The following is a 17,289-nucleotide window of genomic DNA, read 5'->3' as shown; positions in this document are numbered from 1 at the left end:
TCTTACTCCTTGCTTACCCAAAGATTGAGAGACTGAGCTTGTGTTGGAATTCTTGTCTCCTAAAGCACAGCATCAGATATGCCATAAGGGGTACCTCACTAGGCCAAAGCAATAAATGTTTTATATTTTCCATTTTCTGATAACCATGAGTAAAATGTCACATTCTACAGCTGAATAACAAAAAATAAACAAACAAAAAACCCCATACCAAACGAGTAAAAGGATTTAAATCACCACTCCAGACTATAATAGTTCAAGTAATTTACCTTGCCAATTGTAGCTACACTTGCAAGTAATGTGGTACTGCAGTAAATATTTAGGGATTCTGCCTCACTCTTTGCATCACTAAAATTGCAAGTTACGTAAATACTGAGAAAAAAAATCCTACGTACCTAGGAAATATCAGTTAGCATGACTCAAAAAGAACAATTCAGGCTTTTTGTTTGTTTGACTTCCAATCATCAGGAGGTGAAGAAATGCAAAAATTCTAATACATCCAGAATTTAGCAACTGGTACAGTGTCCCTAAAATCTCCCCTGAAAAATTAATTCAAACAAGATTGTGCAAGACCTCTTTCACATAGACTGTAAATTAGCTGAAGGAATACAAACTACAACTACCTATCAATGGAACAGAATCAAGTATGGGGCAGGGGGAAGGCAGGCAAATGTCCAATGTGGTGTAGTAGCCTTAGATTTATATAATATAATTTTAATGGTATGTAAGGTGTACACGACAAAGTAACTATATTTTGAGATTATTGGAAGCTGAGATAACATGGAAGTTGTTGCATACCCCAGAGGAGCCGGAGAAATAATACCAATGGACCTGGAAAAATTGGAAACATGGGCAGGAAATAAGCAAGAACATGGAAAAATGCAAGCTATCCATCTCGGAGTAAATTACATGAAATACATCAGTGGGTGAGAGAAACTTCAAAAATAGTAATGCTAGATAAGACCAGGGAGAGGTGACATCACACAGCAAATGAAAGGAGACAGCTGCCATGTGCAATATGGCTGCAGTAAAGCTGTAGCAGTCATGGCAATTGTCAGAGGCAGTGCAACTCTGGTGAATTTAATGACCAAACCCACATCTAATAATGCCCATGCCAACGTCTACTGTACACACTGTTAAATACAAAGGTCTGGATCTACAGAGGGACTTAGGCACTACACAGCTGAGCACTGCAACGCCTATGCTTTACGTGCTATGAAAATCACTAGAATCCACAAATTCTGAGTTGGTGCCTAGGCTACAGGGCTGAAATGTATGAAGGGTCTGGAGCTCGTGTCTATGAGAGTCTGACTAGGTGGGAATCCTCGGACTCATGAAAAAAATCAAAGAGTTGGCAACACTGCTAGCTCCCAGGCAGCACCGTCCCCCTCAGCCAGGTGCTGCTTCCACTTCAGAGGTGTCCAGAGAATTAGTGGGGAGCAAAAGAAAGAGAAAAGGATGCCCATCAAGGGCCTCAGAGTCACCACTTCCAGCCTGAAGGAAGAGGAATTCTAGTAGAGCAACTAATGTGAACCATCAATCAAATCAAATCAAATCACATCACATTTTGGGGGGGAACGACAGCTCAGTGGTTTGCGCATTGGCCTGCTAAACCCAGCGTTGTGAGCTCAATCCTTGAGGGGGCCATTTAGGGATCTGGGGCAAAAATTGGGGATTGGTCCTGCTTTGAGCAGGGGGTTGGACTAGATGACCTCCTAAGGTCCCTTCCAACCCTGACTTTCTATGATTCATCACTGCTGCTCCCATAAGCTGCAGAATGGAGAAGTGCACTAGCCATCACCAGTGGCATGGAGGAGGAAAAGGAGCTTGCTCAAAGTAGTCACCTAAGCAAGCTGTTAATGTTGCCCAAGAGAAGACCATCCTCCACTAACCCTATGAGGTTTTTTTGAAGGTATAAGCAGCAACTGGCTCAGGTCACTTTTCTGGGAGTTCTGGGTCTCCCCTCCTTGGAGCTGATGGCATCTGGGCTTTTTGCAGGGCCTATTTATACTTCTCACCCCTTGTTTTTCATAGGATTGGCAGCACTGCTGGTTTAAGCTTCTACACTGATATTCCCGTGCCCCTCTGCTCATTCTGATGTGTGAAATCACATGTCACTGGACAATCCTAACATATGCAGCCCTAAGAACAACTGTGCAGGAAAAGCCAATGCAATCTGGGCTATATCATGCCATACAGCAAGGAGGAGCTATTTCTTCTCTCTATCGGATTAGCGAGACCAGGCCTAGATTACTACAGTGCATGCACCACACCACGTGTCAGTAACATGAAAATATTGACAAACTGGAAGAAAGTCCAAATAGTAAAGAACATTAGGAAAGGCTTTATTTAGGAGGAAAAAAATTGAAATAATGATTAAAGTAGAACTGACCACAACCTTCTTGTCTTTGAGGGGTAAGAACACTGAGGAGGGAAAACAATTGTATAGGATGCAACAATTGGTATAACGATGTTGGGATGAAATTGAGCAAAGGAACATTTTTCTCAAAGATCAAGAAATATTTCTTCCCAGTGAAGTCTATTAGAATGGAACAGTTTCCCAAGAGAAATGATAGTAACACTATCACTTGAGTAATTTACAACTAGACTGGACATAGCACTTGAGAATATACTCTAGATAGTAATTTTGCTTTGGAAAGGTGAATTGAAAAGATGACCTGAAAAGTTTTCTTTTTAAGCTTTGGACCAGAGAACAGGCAATCCATTCCTCAGATTGCCAGGGGACTCTGCTGCAGGCAAGCAGAACACCTGTAGAAAAATTAAGGAAAGTGCCATCATCAATCATTAGGGCATATAGGATCAGATGGGAGGATCCCAAATGTGAAATACTGGAATTCTAAGGTGGCTGTGTGTTCTAAACCCTAAAAACATTTGCAATGTAATCAAACTGAGTAGGGACAGCTTCTGCTGTGCTCGTTGTTGATACAAGATAGAGTCAGTAGAAGCTGAGATTATTGCCAATCAAGTTTTACTACCTCCTTACCTTATATTGCAATCATTGTTTGCTGATACAGTTATATTGTTCTTTTTACAATAAGACAAACACCGTTTACTGTTCTTGCTATATCAACAATTCTCATTTTACAAATGTGTATTAATTATAGGACACAAAAGGGGGTGTATTTTATTTTTCTGTTTGATTTTACAAGTAGAAAGTTTGTGTAAGGGGGTTAAAAAAGCTTACATACATCTCTAAAGTAAAGGATTTCACATGCATCTTCAGTGCAAGTCTGGAATGCTGCTTCATTCAAAGTCTAGAGTAATTTTTAAACAGTATTAATATTTAATATGAGCTAGGCGTTTCTGATGGCAACAGGGACTCAGATAGTTCATTTGATGATGTGGTGGTCCCTTCTCACTGGCCATTTAAAGGCCTTTTGTTTGCACGATGGCTGGCAGTCAGCATGAAAATTTGAGCTGGAGATCTGTTGATTCTCCAGGGGGACACTGCCATCAGCAAACAAGCCAGGTGAGGTTGCAAGCAGGTGCCAAGTGCAGACACTTTAAAATATCAGGCTATCTTGGATTTAATCCTAATTTTGAGATCTGAATTCAGAGGAAACTGTAGAACGAGGTGGTTTTTAAAGATTTTACTCCAAAAACAAAACTGTTAAAGGGATACCACCTAAAATTACAAGTCTACATAAAAAGTTACTATTACCACTGCAGATAGTACCTAAGTTTACTCTAGTGGAAAACTAATGGAGGAAAACATGATTTTTTCCACCATTTTCCAGTTGACTTTCTGTATGCCAGTTTAACTGTTCCCTTGTGGTCAGTCAGACACTGAACACATTTACACGCATGCTTACCTCTAAGCATGAGAGTAGTCCCACTGACTTCAATTTCATTATGTAAATTGCTATCTCCCTAGTAAAACCAGTCTCCCTTACTGCCTCTAGAATAAGATGGGATGGAGGGATTCAAAAATCAACTGTGCATAAATTAGTCATCATTCTCTTCAAAAGCCCTCCATTTACTAAAGCAAAACAAGTGCAATCTTGGGAATCCTATTATCAGCATCCTTTACTTCTGCGCTTTCCATTTCCCTTCAGTGAATACAATCCAATAGTTACCATGAATCCGGCTATTAGTAGTGGCTGTACATATGCTTTGTATTAATAGAATCAATTGCCCCAGGGAATTAGCCATCTATATTCATGAACTAAATGAAATTGTATCCAAAGAGCAGATGATGACAGCTTTGTAAGAGATCTTTACTTTAGCATTGCTGTTGAAGGATATACCCATGGGATAGCTAACGCTTCCCCCATTCACACTTTCCCAATATTTCATTGCTTTTCATTACAATTGATATTTTAACTAAACACCACTAGCTCATAAGTGCTTCATCGCAGCTCAGGAGACCCCAAGGGAATTCAGTTTAGAATCCTATGTGATGGTCCACTGATGAGGAAAAGAGCAGGGAACAGACTCTAACAAGCAGCCTTTGGGGATGTGCTGGGTGCACTCTAATGTTCTATACCAGGGGTCGGCAACCTATGGCATGCATGCCAAAGACGGCACGCGAGCTGATTTTTAATGGCACCCTGCTGCCTGCCGAGTCCCACTCAGCCCGCTGCCGAACCCAGGCCAGGACCCCGGCAGGCAGCAGCGTGCCATTAAAAATCCTGCCTGCCCCGGCCCGCTCTTCTCCGCTCCCGCCGCCCCACGCCGGCTGCTGCTGCAGAGCAGGCAAGCTCCCCCCGCCCCCGCCTCTTCCCCCAGCATGCTGGGTTCCTGCCCCTCCTCCTCTCCCGGCCGCCGATCAGCTGATGGCGCTTCCGAGGGAGGAGGAGAAGCGGAGCCACAGCCCACTCGCTGCTCTGGAGAGGAGGTGGAAAGAGGTGGGGAAGGGGGTTGGAATCAGAGCATATCCCCTCCAGCCCCCTGCTGGGAGCCGCTCTGGGAAGGGGGCTGGGAGGAACCCCATGACTCCCAGCCCTCTGCCTGGACCCCTGCACCCCTCCACACACACCCCAGCTCCCTGCCCTGACCCCTGCACCCTCCCACACACACCCCAGCCTCCTGCCCTGACCCCTGCACCCCCCCACGACCCCAGCCCTCTGCCCTGACCCCTGCACCCCCCCACGACCCCAACCCTCTGCCCTGACCCCTGCACACCCAGCCCTCTGCACTGACCCCTGCACCCCTCCACACCCCAGCCCTCTGCCCTGATCTCTGCACCTCCCCACGACCCCAGCCCTGACTTCAGTACCCCCACCCATACCCAGCTGCTCCACATCCCATGCCCTGACTCCTGCACCCCCCACATTTCCACCCCCATCCTGAGACCAAATGGGAGATCCTGCACCCTCCCCCACCCCCGCCTGCATCCCTCGCACCAAATGGGAGCTGCCCAGGTAAGCACTCCACACCCAAACCCCAACCCTGAGCCCCCTCCCTCATTCTAGCTCTAGTGATAATCACTACACCCCACCCCACCCCCGCTCTCCTGCTGGTAATAGCTCACCTTAAGTGATCACTCTGGTTACAGTGTGTATGGTAACACCCATTGTTTCATGTTCTCTATGTATATAAATCTCCCCACTGTATTTTCCACTGAATGCATCTGATGAAGTGAACTGTAGCTCACGAAAGCTTATGCTCAAATAAACTGGTTGGTCTCTAAGGTGCCACAAGTACTCCTTTTCTTTTTGAGAATACAGACTAACACGGCTGCCACTTCTGAAAGGTTGCCGACCCCTGTTCTATACTATCTCCAGGCCACCCTGTTCACGTGTGACTGTAGCATCAGCTTTGAATGCCACTCACTCACTTCTGGAACGAACAGTGGGATATCTACTGCAGAGACGCATTTAAATACCAGACATATAATGCACGAAGAGGGAGCAAAATAGTGATTAACTATACAAAATTGGCCTGAGAGGAAGTGAGCAGTGCTTAGCGGGTAATGTACAGTATGAACAGGCTCTTAAATTAAACAGCCTCTGCTTTTTTCATGATTTATTTCCTTTTACCTTCTGTTTTAATCTTTGCATTATTTTCTTCTTCCAGTGAAACAATAAGACTGAGTGCAGTATGCTACCAAGCTCCTACTGGGAAAGAAGTGCAGGAGATCAACTCCTGCTTACTCTGAGCACCGAATTCATTGCAAAGATTCACACAGTGATGCGGGTGGAGGCTGTAGAGCAATAAAATGTATTTCCATTTTTTGGAAACACCGACACTGCCCTTCAGCTGAAGCCTGCTCCATGCTGAGCAGCCTCAGTTCTCCCTGACTTCAGTGTGAGTTGAGAGCACTTAGCACCACACAGGATCACATCTTCTATGTCTAACATACACGTATGACCCCATTTCATTGACGGTTACTATCACCTTTTGCCCCCTTTGAATCAGCAGTGGGACTTCTCTGGCACTGATTTGAATAAAAACCACAGCCTTGTTCCTCAGATGTTCTTGTCAACTGCTGGAAATGGCCCACCTTGATTATCACTACAAAAGATCCCCCCCCGCCCCCGCTCTCCTGCTGGTAACAACTCACCTTAAGTGATCACTCTCGTTACAGTGTGTATGGTAACACCCATTGTTTCATGTTCTCTGTGTATATAAATCTCCCCACTGTATTTTCCACTGAATGCATCCGATGAAGTGAGCTGTAGCTCACGAAAGCTTATGCTCAAATAAATTTGTTAGTCTCTAAGGTGCCACAAGTCCTCCTTTTCTTTTTGGTTGATCTAGGGAGTTACCTTATCCATGTTCTGCCTCCTGAGATGAGATACACTTTTTCTTTGAGTTTGCCAGCCAGTTACTCCAGGTAAGTGCCTTCACCTCAAGGTATTTTATTGTTTTGTATATGAAACTCATAAATTGATTATGAGAAATACTATGTGCATCAAGATAGGCACTGATAACGCACCCATGAATTTGGCTGACTACACACAAACAGCATGATGCCCATTTACACTAAGCAGTCCAACATTGCTCTTGTCTCAAACTGGGTGCAAATATAATCCCATTCTATGGCACCTTTTCATTTCAGAGTGCTGTAAAGTGGCTTTAATGTTAATGAGAACCAGGCTCAAAGTCTCAAGAACAGACCTGTGAACGCAGAAAATATCCTCAATCGGGTTGCTATTCCTTTTTTTAATAGACACTGGGAACATTAAAAACTAAAACCAAAATATTTAAATTAGTTAAGCAAGAACAGTCATTCTAAAAGATGTTAATTAACTGGAGGTGTAGAAAGTGAAGGTGGTCAGTGCTGCAACTAGAGAATAATGATATTGCTCTGTATTATTCAAGGCACAAGATTTTGCAGATTTCCATGTATTGTAGATGAGAACACTGTCTTTGCACTAAACATCTTATTACATTATGGCCATCCTCTGAAATCAACCATTACCTGCACCTTTGCTGCCTACTTTCACATGATAGCATGGCCCAGATTCTATTGGATGGAGCTAGCCATAGTGTATGCAAAGCTTATGTCAATTGATCAATGGGATTGACTTTGCTCTCAGTATCAACTGTTCAATGGCTCTCTGCACTCAGTCCTTACTCAGTCCCTGCAGGCAGCCAGGAGCTGTCTGTTGCTCCCCTGGTCCCTGCCAGCAATTGATCTGTCTGTGGTCCTCTGCTCCTTCAGCCAGGAACACAGTTCTCACTCCTCCAGCTCCAGGCACCAGCTGACTGACTCTGGCCCTGAAGCTCCTTTATGTTGAGTCTGCTGGGCCCAGATTGGCTGCTCCCTGCAGCTCCCCCTCATTGGCTGCTTGCCCACAATCACTCTAGGCTGCTTGGAGGACTTCTCTTCTGCTCCTCTCTGGGATGGGGTAGGGCAGGACCTTGAGGCCTCCAGCAGAAGACCTCTTGGCCCAGTTCACCCTGTCACACTAATAAATAAATAAAGACTGTAAAATTAACTCATTATCCTCAGTTCCTAGGTTAGAAGTGAAAATAAATGTTGGAGAATTTATAAATCTATCTAAATCTGTCTAGGGATATAGATTGCACTTACCACCATGTTATCTGGGTGCCTGATGCTGATAAAAAAATCAAGTGAGTGCTTAAGTCAACAACGTGTGCATGGGGCCTGCACCAGAGATTGGATGTTATCTGGCAGGCACAATAGTGTTTGAAAAACAATGTTGTGAGAGCCATAATTTCAAGAAGTTGAGGCTTCCCTTATGTGATGCGGTTGGTGTATGGACCCTACAAAGGAATTGACACTAAAGAATTAAAAAAGGGAACAACCACCATCCCAGCTGCAGCCTCTAGGCAGTCTGACCACAGCAGGCACAATAAAAGCTGCAGTCCGGCCACAACAGGGTAGCTGTGAGAGAGACAGAGAGTCACAGTGAAGGGAGCTCCACAGGGTCAGGCTGGAGGACGCTGCCCAGAGAAACCAATTGTGGGCCAGAAGGGATCAGAGAAGATTACCAGGCAGAAGGTACCTGCAAAGCCCCAAGGTAGGAAGCAGCCCAGGGAAGCAGTAGGAGATTTAAACAAACAAGTGCCTGAGTTATTTCTGCCCAGTTGGAGAAAGAAGGGAAGAAACCTGAATAAGGGGCAGCACCAGAAAAAGGGTTAGAAAAGTTGCTGAGACAAAGGCCCAAACTCCAAAGATTACTGAGTACAGGTCCACTAACGGGGCCAGTGGAACTTGGGTGGGTCAGACTCCTTTCACTCCTGAAAAGGGAGAGAGACAAGTAACTCAGCCAGAGTTATAGATGAAAATTCAGGAATATACGTTCCATCTCTGTATCAACTAAGGGAAACTGAGGCAGGGACAAATGCAGTTTTGCAGCAGATTGCCAGGGTTGTTTCAGCACTGAGTTCCTTCTGTTACACCTTGTTATACAGGCATCCATTGCCAGAGTCTGATCTCAGTTAAACCAGTGTATGTCCAAAATAACGGCACTGAAGTCACCACCAAGATAACAGAGTTACAGGGGTCTCGACACTGTAAAGTGAAATTAAAATCTGGCCTTCAGACTTCAAAGGACAAATCCTTCTCCTTCTATCAACATTAACCTTTTTAACTCTCAGGATGACTCCTCAGGTTTTGTCTTTTTCTGTGTCAGCAGAAAATCTGAAATCAAAGTAATATTAATCAGACCGTTTGATAGGGACATACAGTACACCCTCGCTATAACAAACCTATCGGGATCCAAGCCTTTTATTCATTATAGCTGGGGGTTGTTATAGGGAAAGAACAATCAAACTGCTGGAGTAAGTTAACAAAGTTGCCTTGGATAAAGGCCTTAGCTAAATTAATTGATTAATAATAACAACAATGATTAAGGCTACAAGTTGGCCAGGGAGGGAGAATTTAGGTAACCTTCATGACTTCAGCCCCACGCAGAGGGGCTTTGCGCTGTCAGCCCCGCAGCAGCACCACCACTGGGCCTCAGCCTTCAGCTTCAGCCCTAGGAGGCAGGAGGAAGGGTGTGGACCCACTCGGAGTTTCTGCCCTTGGGCTAAACCCAAGCTGGATAAAAATTTGTGCACACATGTGCAACATCCTTTTTTCTTTTCTTTTCTTTTCTTTTCTTTTCTTTTCTTTTCTTTTCTTACAGTACTATACTCTACTATAGTTGGGATCAGGGATCCAGTTTGCTATCACTGAAGATCTGTAATAATGACAGGCATCATTGTGAGGGTGTACTGTACATATAGCTTGTTGCAAGTAGCCTAATATGATACCACTTGCTTGAAGACCACTAAATCCTTACCGATTTATAAACATTAATATTCACTCAAAGAGACTCCAAGATGCCTCGGTTAAAGTAAAGTTCACGGCCAGCAAATCACGTATGAAAAACAAACTAAAAAGAAAACCCAAAAAACAAAGGGAGCTTCATTATTCAAGCACTTGCATCAGCATCTGATATAATACAATAAAACTGCAAGAAGGTTTAAGCACAAAAAGCCTGGTTCTGAATGTATTTGGTAAAAGAGTAATTATGAAGACACTAACAGGTCTTTTGTCTTGAAATCCCCTCCCGCAAACAGCTTCAGAGTTTGACTTTTTGTCCAGGTTTGGAACAATTTTTTCCCTCCAAAACTGTGATTTTTTTTTTTTAAAGGGAAGGGTTTTCATCTTCTGGCCAGCTCTAGTGCAGAGAGACTATTTTCTTCATTGGATCTAGTTTTTTCAAAGTTGAGAAACTGATTGGGGAGTTGAAAAAGCAGGAAAGCTTGTTTTTCTCTTCCACACTATGACTAAAAACCAGATGGCAGAGGATCAGTGGTGCAAGTAAGCCGGTACAGTCAGGTACACCATACCATTAAGACATTTATTGCCAGTACGCTGTACCAGAAAGACACATTTTCAGAACCGCAGGGCTCTCCCAGGAACTGCAGGGGTGAAAGGAGCAGAACGTGGGGCTACCACTCCCAGGAGCCAGTGCCCCATGCCGGCAGCTCCTCCAGCGTGGCTGTACTGCCCCCTGCCCCGCTCCCAACCCAACAGTTCTACTCAGCTGCATCTCCTGTCTGGGGTCTGTACAGCCCCACTGGAGGACAGTACAACAGCCCCCAGCCCTGTCTTCTGCCGGGGCTACACAGACTCCAGACAGGAGACAGAGCTGCATGGAAGAGCTGGGGGAGCAGAGGGTGGGGGCGGTACAGCCATGACGGAGGAGCTGCTGGCGTGAGGCGCTGGCTCCTGGGAACGGTGGCCCCACGTTCTGCTCCTTTCGCCCCTGCGGTTCCCGGGAGAGCCCTGCAATTCAGCAGATACTGATTTCTATCCACAGATATCTGCATCCACAGGTATACATTTGTATCTGTGCAGGGCTCTAGTCATGGAACATTTTTTGTGAGGGGGGCCGGGGTCGGGGTGTCAGTACCATACTGGTAAGAGTTAAAATCTATTTGCGCTACTGGAGAGGATGAGATCTACGAATTCTAAAAACTCAAAAGACAAGGGACCAGATTCACATACATGTCAGACATCTAAAGATACAGCTAGGCGCCTAGTGGAATTTTCAGAAGTGCATAAGAAGGTTAGGTGTCTACCCCATTTCAATGGGAGTTAGGCTCTTCTGAAAATCCCACGAGGCACCTACCTTTGAAAATCTGGCACATGGTGACCAGAAACAGATACCATCAATTCACCAGCTACAATAGCTAACACTTCCTTTGTTTAATAAAACAATTAGTTTTAAATACGAAACATGTTTTGATAAACATACTTTTTTCTTATATATCCAGCACATCTAAAATAGTTTTAATTAAAAGAATTAAAATATTTTTGTGCAGTGTAATTCAATCCCAATTTCCATCCAAATGTAGCTTACACAAATCATTAGTAAAAAAAACTTAATACATGAGAAATGCTTCATTCATCATTTTCTAACATAACAAAAAATTAGAATCTGAACAGAATTAAGAATCTGTATGTTAAGATATATAATTACTTAAATGAATGTGTTTAGAGAGCATATCCTGCCTGCTAGCAAAAAACTACCACCAAATTTAGTGTAAAGGCTATATTTAGTTGCAACTCATCATGTCTGAATAGTTATACCAAACAATGAGAATGAACCTTTCTTTAGGGGAAAAAACAAAAATGTACAAATAGAAAACAAGATTAAAATCAATGGTTTAAATCAAATTTTCCTGCGACCCTGCTATTTAAATCAATTCATGCTTCTTGATTTTACACTTAAGAATTCTTTGCATGGCTCAATTGTATTTTTATAATCATTTTGGTTAAGACTGCATATCAAAGCAATATGAAAGCACACCTTGCACGGATTCAGATGCCCTTTTATCTGTGGTGGTTACCTGCAGCATACCTGAAGTTTTTAAAGCAACCTTGATAAGATTTTGTTGTTTCCCAGCAATGGTTTAGAAACAAAGGGCTAGATCATGCACCTGCATGCAGATGCCCAATTTTACTCTTGCAAATACCCAATGACGGCCAGGAGGGTCCACATGGGTGCACCTAGGCAGATCCAGTTACAAAATCTAATCCAAAGGTAGCCGGATTTCTTTTTCCTTTAAAAATCAGAACAATTAAGAGCCCGCTTGAGATCTGCACCTCATCATTTAGTGCACTACATTAATATGGAAAGTAGCAGAGTCCTTGCATGCATACACATGCATCCTAAGGCACTAACGCAGAGCTGGTACTTTGTTGCCTGCCCATCATTCTAAATGGTTGCTTGTTTCTCCATGTTGTTTGTCATTGTCAATAATTCTGGCTCCCAAAAGTCCTCCAGGAAATTGCTTTGCAGTTTGTGAAAAGAAACTGCACAATACTGCACCATGATTCTCAGAAGTCTCAAGAATAACATTACAGCACAGCTGTGTGACATAACCAGCAAGTTCTGTTGTGCTGCAACAGCAAACAGTTGTTTGAGCTTTTATAAAGTGAAGCAGACCCCAGAGCTTCTCCTAAAAGTATCATGCTCTGAATCAGTTTTCTGTCTCCTACAGGTTTGGGAGTCTACTCTGGCCAGAGAGCAATCATGTGAATGGTTTACATTGTGAATAATCAAATGTGGTATCCAGTCAGGACTTTTCTCCAACCTGAATGTGTAATTTGATATTTGCCAGCAGGTTTAAACAGCATTTCACTGCATCATTCAGTGTGAGTCCAATACACTAACTCAATCCCATTTATCTCTTCAAAATAGAAGGATTTATGTGGTGCCTAGGCCTTGTGCTGTCCCTTCATACTGCGGTCAATGTCATTGCATGTATACATTTCCCTTAAATATGAACTTCAAAGAAATTTCTGTAACAATTTACAATATTTTGCATTGCCACGTACAGCACATTTCCTTGTAGAGACACTTCATGCACAAATACAGCATATTATAAACTAAATCCTATAGGTTATCTACCATAACTCACATACATTTCAATTCTAGGCATGTGCTATTCAGCTAAGTCGGAGATTTCACCCTAAGGAATTACTTGCCCTGTCTGAGCTGCTATGCTTCCCTGAGAATGTTCTAGCTGCGAGGTTTCCTAGTACAGCAGGAGAGTGGAGAGACTGGTGTGGCAATTGCATGCTCAGAATAAGTTTTGGAGGGATTACGCATGACTCAAACTAACTATTAAAAAATTGGGTTTCTTCATTCCCTTCTCATTTAAATGAGCAGACACATTTAATACTGTTAAGGATCTGCTTAAACAATTTCAACATTATACTGTCAACTGGAAAATCACATTCCTGTCTGAAAACATTGTACCTACTGTAGTTACAGTTAAAAGCTAGCAAGACTAACAAACAAGTTAATGAAACAAAATTCTCTGACATTTGAAAGCGCTTTGTGCACAGTCCCTTTCACTGTTTTCCCTATATAGTCAGTTTCTCCCTTGCTAACAATAACAGAGGAGCAGAAAGTATGACCAAAAAAACCCGCAACAAAAAAACAAAAAACCCACAAAGAAACCCACACCTAAGGAACTAAAAAAAAATATCAGGACATCCAAACCTAATTTATTTTCATAATGTTGGCTCCCACCTTCTTCCTGCTAACGTCAGCAGCCTGGATTGCCAACTTGTCTACTTTTTTTCCACAAGTTGTATGCAGCATTGTTGCAGCCATGTTAGTCCCAGGATATTAGAGATAAGGTGGGTGAGGTAATGTCTTTTATTGGACCACACAAGTTGGTCCATCCACCTTTTTCCACAAGCACATTCATGCTTTTGTCCATGATGCCTCATATACTTGGGAAGAACTCCCCAGGAAATCTGAAAATCCACCACACCTTATCCTCTTTTAAATCCCCCTCTAAAAACACCCCCTTGATGTGATGAGTATAATCACCAACATCTGGCACTGACTAGACTGGTGGACACCTATGACTACTTTAACTACTAGTTTCTGTAAATGTATATATTTTTAGTGCTACTGTGACCTCATGCCTACAGCCCCCTTTGTGTTTATTCACCTGATGCAAGGACGAAATTCTAGATTGTGAGCCCTCTGAGACAGGGACTGTCTTTCCCTTGTTTGTACTGTACCTGAAAAAACGGGGCCCTAAACTCTAGTTGGAGTCCTTAGGTACTACTACAACATAAATGAATAATAAGAATTAGAATAATGGGTGCTTATCAGAAGCTGGATTTTTTTTAATGAGTCCATTAACAAAATAAGCTGATAGTATCCCTTTAATTTTCCTATACATACTGTACATGAATGTATGGTGTTTGTCACTAGCAGAAGGCTGCTAGTTCTGGTGATATCATTAGATAGTCAATATTTGTTTGAAGATATGCTCTTTCTGCAACCCTTAGAAATACATTTAATTAGTATTTATACATCAAGAAGAAGACAGACTCTACTGCATTCTGGCCTTAGAAGTGGAAATACCAATGTTTGTGCTAACTTGGTAGCGATCCATAGTCACATAGAGACCAAAGAAGCTACAGTTATGAATAAAATCACACTAAAGTCAAATCCATGTCTGAACTTCCCCAAAGCTTACAGTTACTGGGATTCAGGGTTTTGGTACTGTCCAACCATGAGTTATTCACATAATTTTATTGCATGTACTTCATCTACTTTGCTCCAGACTCACAAGTCTCTGCCTAATTAACCATAAGAGCTGCTTCATGAACTCAGTGAAATCAGAGTAATCTGAACAAGTTTGAAACATATTCCATCCAGCTGAGGTCAGTAGTATCCATCTACAAACCCCTGCATTACAATGATCAACTATTCCACATAACTGAGAAGAGTTTATGCAATGAAGCCAGTAGTGAGCGAAAGGCATTACCATGTGATGACTGTTTGGTGGCCTATGTGAAATATTTGTGGATCTCAGTCCAGTTCCCAGTGAGACTGAGCTGGTGTGGGCCTCCTACAAGCTGCATTTGTTTGGTTTTTGGTGAAATTCACAAGATAGCAAACGTAAGCGGTTCCTGGTAAATTAGATGCAGATCTCTCAGCTTTGTCTCTGCTCTCTTGTGATTTTCCTGCCTGACATTGTGGACTTATCTACACTTAAAACACAGGTTTCAGAGTAGCAGCTGTGTTAGTCTGTATTCGCAAAAAGAAAAGGAGTACTTGTGGCACCTTAGAGACTAACCAATTTATTTGAGCATGAGCTTTCGTGAGCCACAGCTGCCACATCTGCACTACTGTAGCGCTTCAATGAAGGCACTACCTGTGCTGATGGGAGAGCTTTTCCTGTTAGTGTAGCTAATCCACCTCCCTAGCTCGACTGGAGAATTTTCTCATCAACCTAGCACAGTCTACACTGGGGATTAGGTCGGTTTAATTGTGTCGCTCAGGGGTGTGGACTTTTCCAGGCCTGTGACTGGTAGTGTTCTTTATTCCCACATTTGAAGCCGTCTCCTCGTGTCTCTGTTTGGAAGTCTTTAAAGGGGTATTTGGTCCGCGATATTGAGGAATTGTTCCTTTAAGGTTGAGTCCTGTCCCTTCTAGGGTTTGGAGCTGAAGAGATCAAAGGGAACCGAGTGGAGAAGCAAGAAGGGATCGCAGGAGGGTTGTTGTATCCTGTGAGACTGAGATGGTGGGGGGCTCGTACAATCTACATTTTAAAAAATATTAATGTTAATAAAACCCCAGTTTTAAAACAATCCCTGGTTTGGGAATATAACAACTGTCATAAATATAAAGGGAAGGGTAAACCCCTTTGAAATCCCTCCTGGCCAGGGGAAAGCTCCTCTCACCTGTAAAGGGTTAAGAAGCTAAAGGTAACCTTGCTGGCACCTGACCAAAATGACCAATGAGGAGACAAGATACTTTCAAAAGCTGGGAGGAGGGAGAAAAACAAAGGGTTTGAGTCTGTCTGTGTGCTGCTCTTGCCAGAGACAGAACAGGAATGGAGTCTTAGAACTTTTAGTAAGTAATCTAGCTAGGTATGTGTTAGATTATGATTTCTTTAAATGGCTGAGAAAAGAATTGTGCTGAATAGAATAAGTATTTCTGTCTGTGTATCTTTTTTGTAACTTAAGGTTTTGCCTAGAGGGGTTCTCTATGTTTTTGAATCTAATTACCCTGTAAGATATCTACCATCCTGATTTTACAGGGGGGATTTCTTTATTTCTATTTACTGCTATTTTTATTAAAAGTCTTCTTGTAAAACACTGAATGCTTTTTCATTGTTCTCAGATCCAAGGGTTTGGGTCTGTGGTCACCTATGCAAATTGGTGAGGCTTTTTATCCAACATTTCCCAGGAAAGGGGGGGTGCAAGTGTTGGGAGGATTGTTCATTGTTCTTCAGATCCAAGGGTCTGGGTCTGTAGTCACCTAGGCAAATTGGTGAGGCTTTTACCAAACCTTGTCCAGGAAGTGGGGTGCAAGGTTTTGGGAAGTATTTTGGGGGGAAAGACGCGTCCAAACAGCTCTTCCCCAGTAACCAGTATTAGTTTGGTGGTGGTAGCGGCCATTCCAAGGATAACGGGTGTAATATTTTTGTACCTTGGGGAAGTTTTGACCTAAGCTGGTAAAGATAAGCTTAGGAGGTTTTTCATGCAGGTCCCCACATCTGTACCCTAGAGTTCAGAGTGGGGGAGGAACCTTGACAACAACCATGTTACAAAAAATGGCACACAATTTGGCATTCTTCTTGCAGAGAGGCCAAAGTACCACAGGAGAGCAAAGTTTGAACCACCTTCTAACTGCAATAAACATTCCTTCCAGCTCACTGCTGCCTGGACTATACCTATTCTGAGGATAAACATGTATCAGAGATGTCAATCTGGCATCTTTCATGAACACTAATTAACATTAAGTAGTTATACATAAAAATGATGGTTTCAGGCAATAGACATCTGTAAACTGCACACTTTGGGGAAATAATAAAAATACTGCACAAGAAAGAAAAGCGATGGAAAAAGTTTTCCCCCTTTACTGTTACAGTAGATCCCTATCCATCAGGGCTTTTGGATTTTATAATATTTTTATTTATTCACATTTATAAAAATATCTATAGATCCACCGCATATTTCCTGGGCACTTGTTCCATGAATTAAAAACATGTAGTACAAAAGGACTCCCCATAAATATAACCACCTCTAAACCTCAGCCCCCTACGCACACCCTCTTCAACAGCCTGAGAAAAGAAAATTGAGCTGTAAAATTTGCTCTGGGCACGAATTTGGCATACATTATAAAGTCAGAGTCCAGAGCAAATTACTGCCATAATTTCAAATACATTATTTAAATTCCCATATCTCAACAAACAGGTTTGATTTAAAACACAGAGGCCTAAATTCTGTCAGGCAGTTTACATCTACACATGTGGCAGGAAAGCTGTAGGTGGGTCCGAAACATTCAACCCCAGTTCCGGCTTCTTTCCCAAAACATCTTGTCA

The 17,289-nt window shown here is 42.8% G+C and overlaps 1 protein-coding gene and 1 long non-coding RNA gene across 2 annotated transcripts in view; one reads left to right on the top strand and one right to left on the bottom strand.

The window, feature by feature from the left end:
- LOC125638171 (uncharacterized) overlaps positions 1 to 6,656 on the top strand; it is a 32,716-nt gene extending 26,060 nt beyond the window's left edge. The window contains exon 3 of the long non-coding RNA XR_007357168.2: positions 6,037 to 6,656. This is a non-coding gene — a long non-coding RNA (uncharacterized LOC125638171). The remainder of the gene's footprint in view (positions 1 to 6,036) is intronic.
- HS6ST3 (heparan sulfate 6-O-sulfotransferase 3) overlaps positions 1 to 17,289 on the bottom strand; it is a 570,130-nt gene that overhangs the window by 121,612 nt on the left and 431,229 nt on the right. The window lies entirely within an intron of this gene.

The sequence above is a fragment of the Caretta caretta genome, chromosome 1 (genome assembly GCF_965140235.1).
Source record: "Caretta caretta isolate rCarCar2 chromosome 1, rCarCar1.hap1, whole genome shotgun sequence".
In the NCBI taxonomy this organism is placed as follows: Eukaryota; Metazoa; Chordata; order Testudines; family Cheloniidae; genus Caretta; species Caretta caretta.
This window is presented reverse-complemented; position numbering and strand designations above follow the sequence as displayed.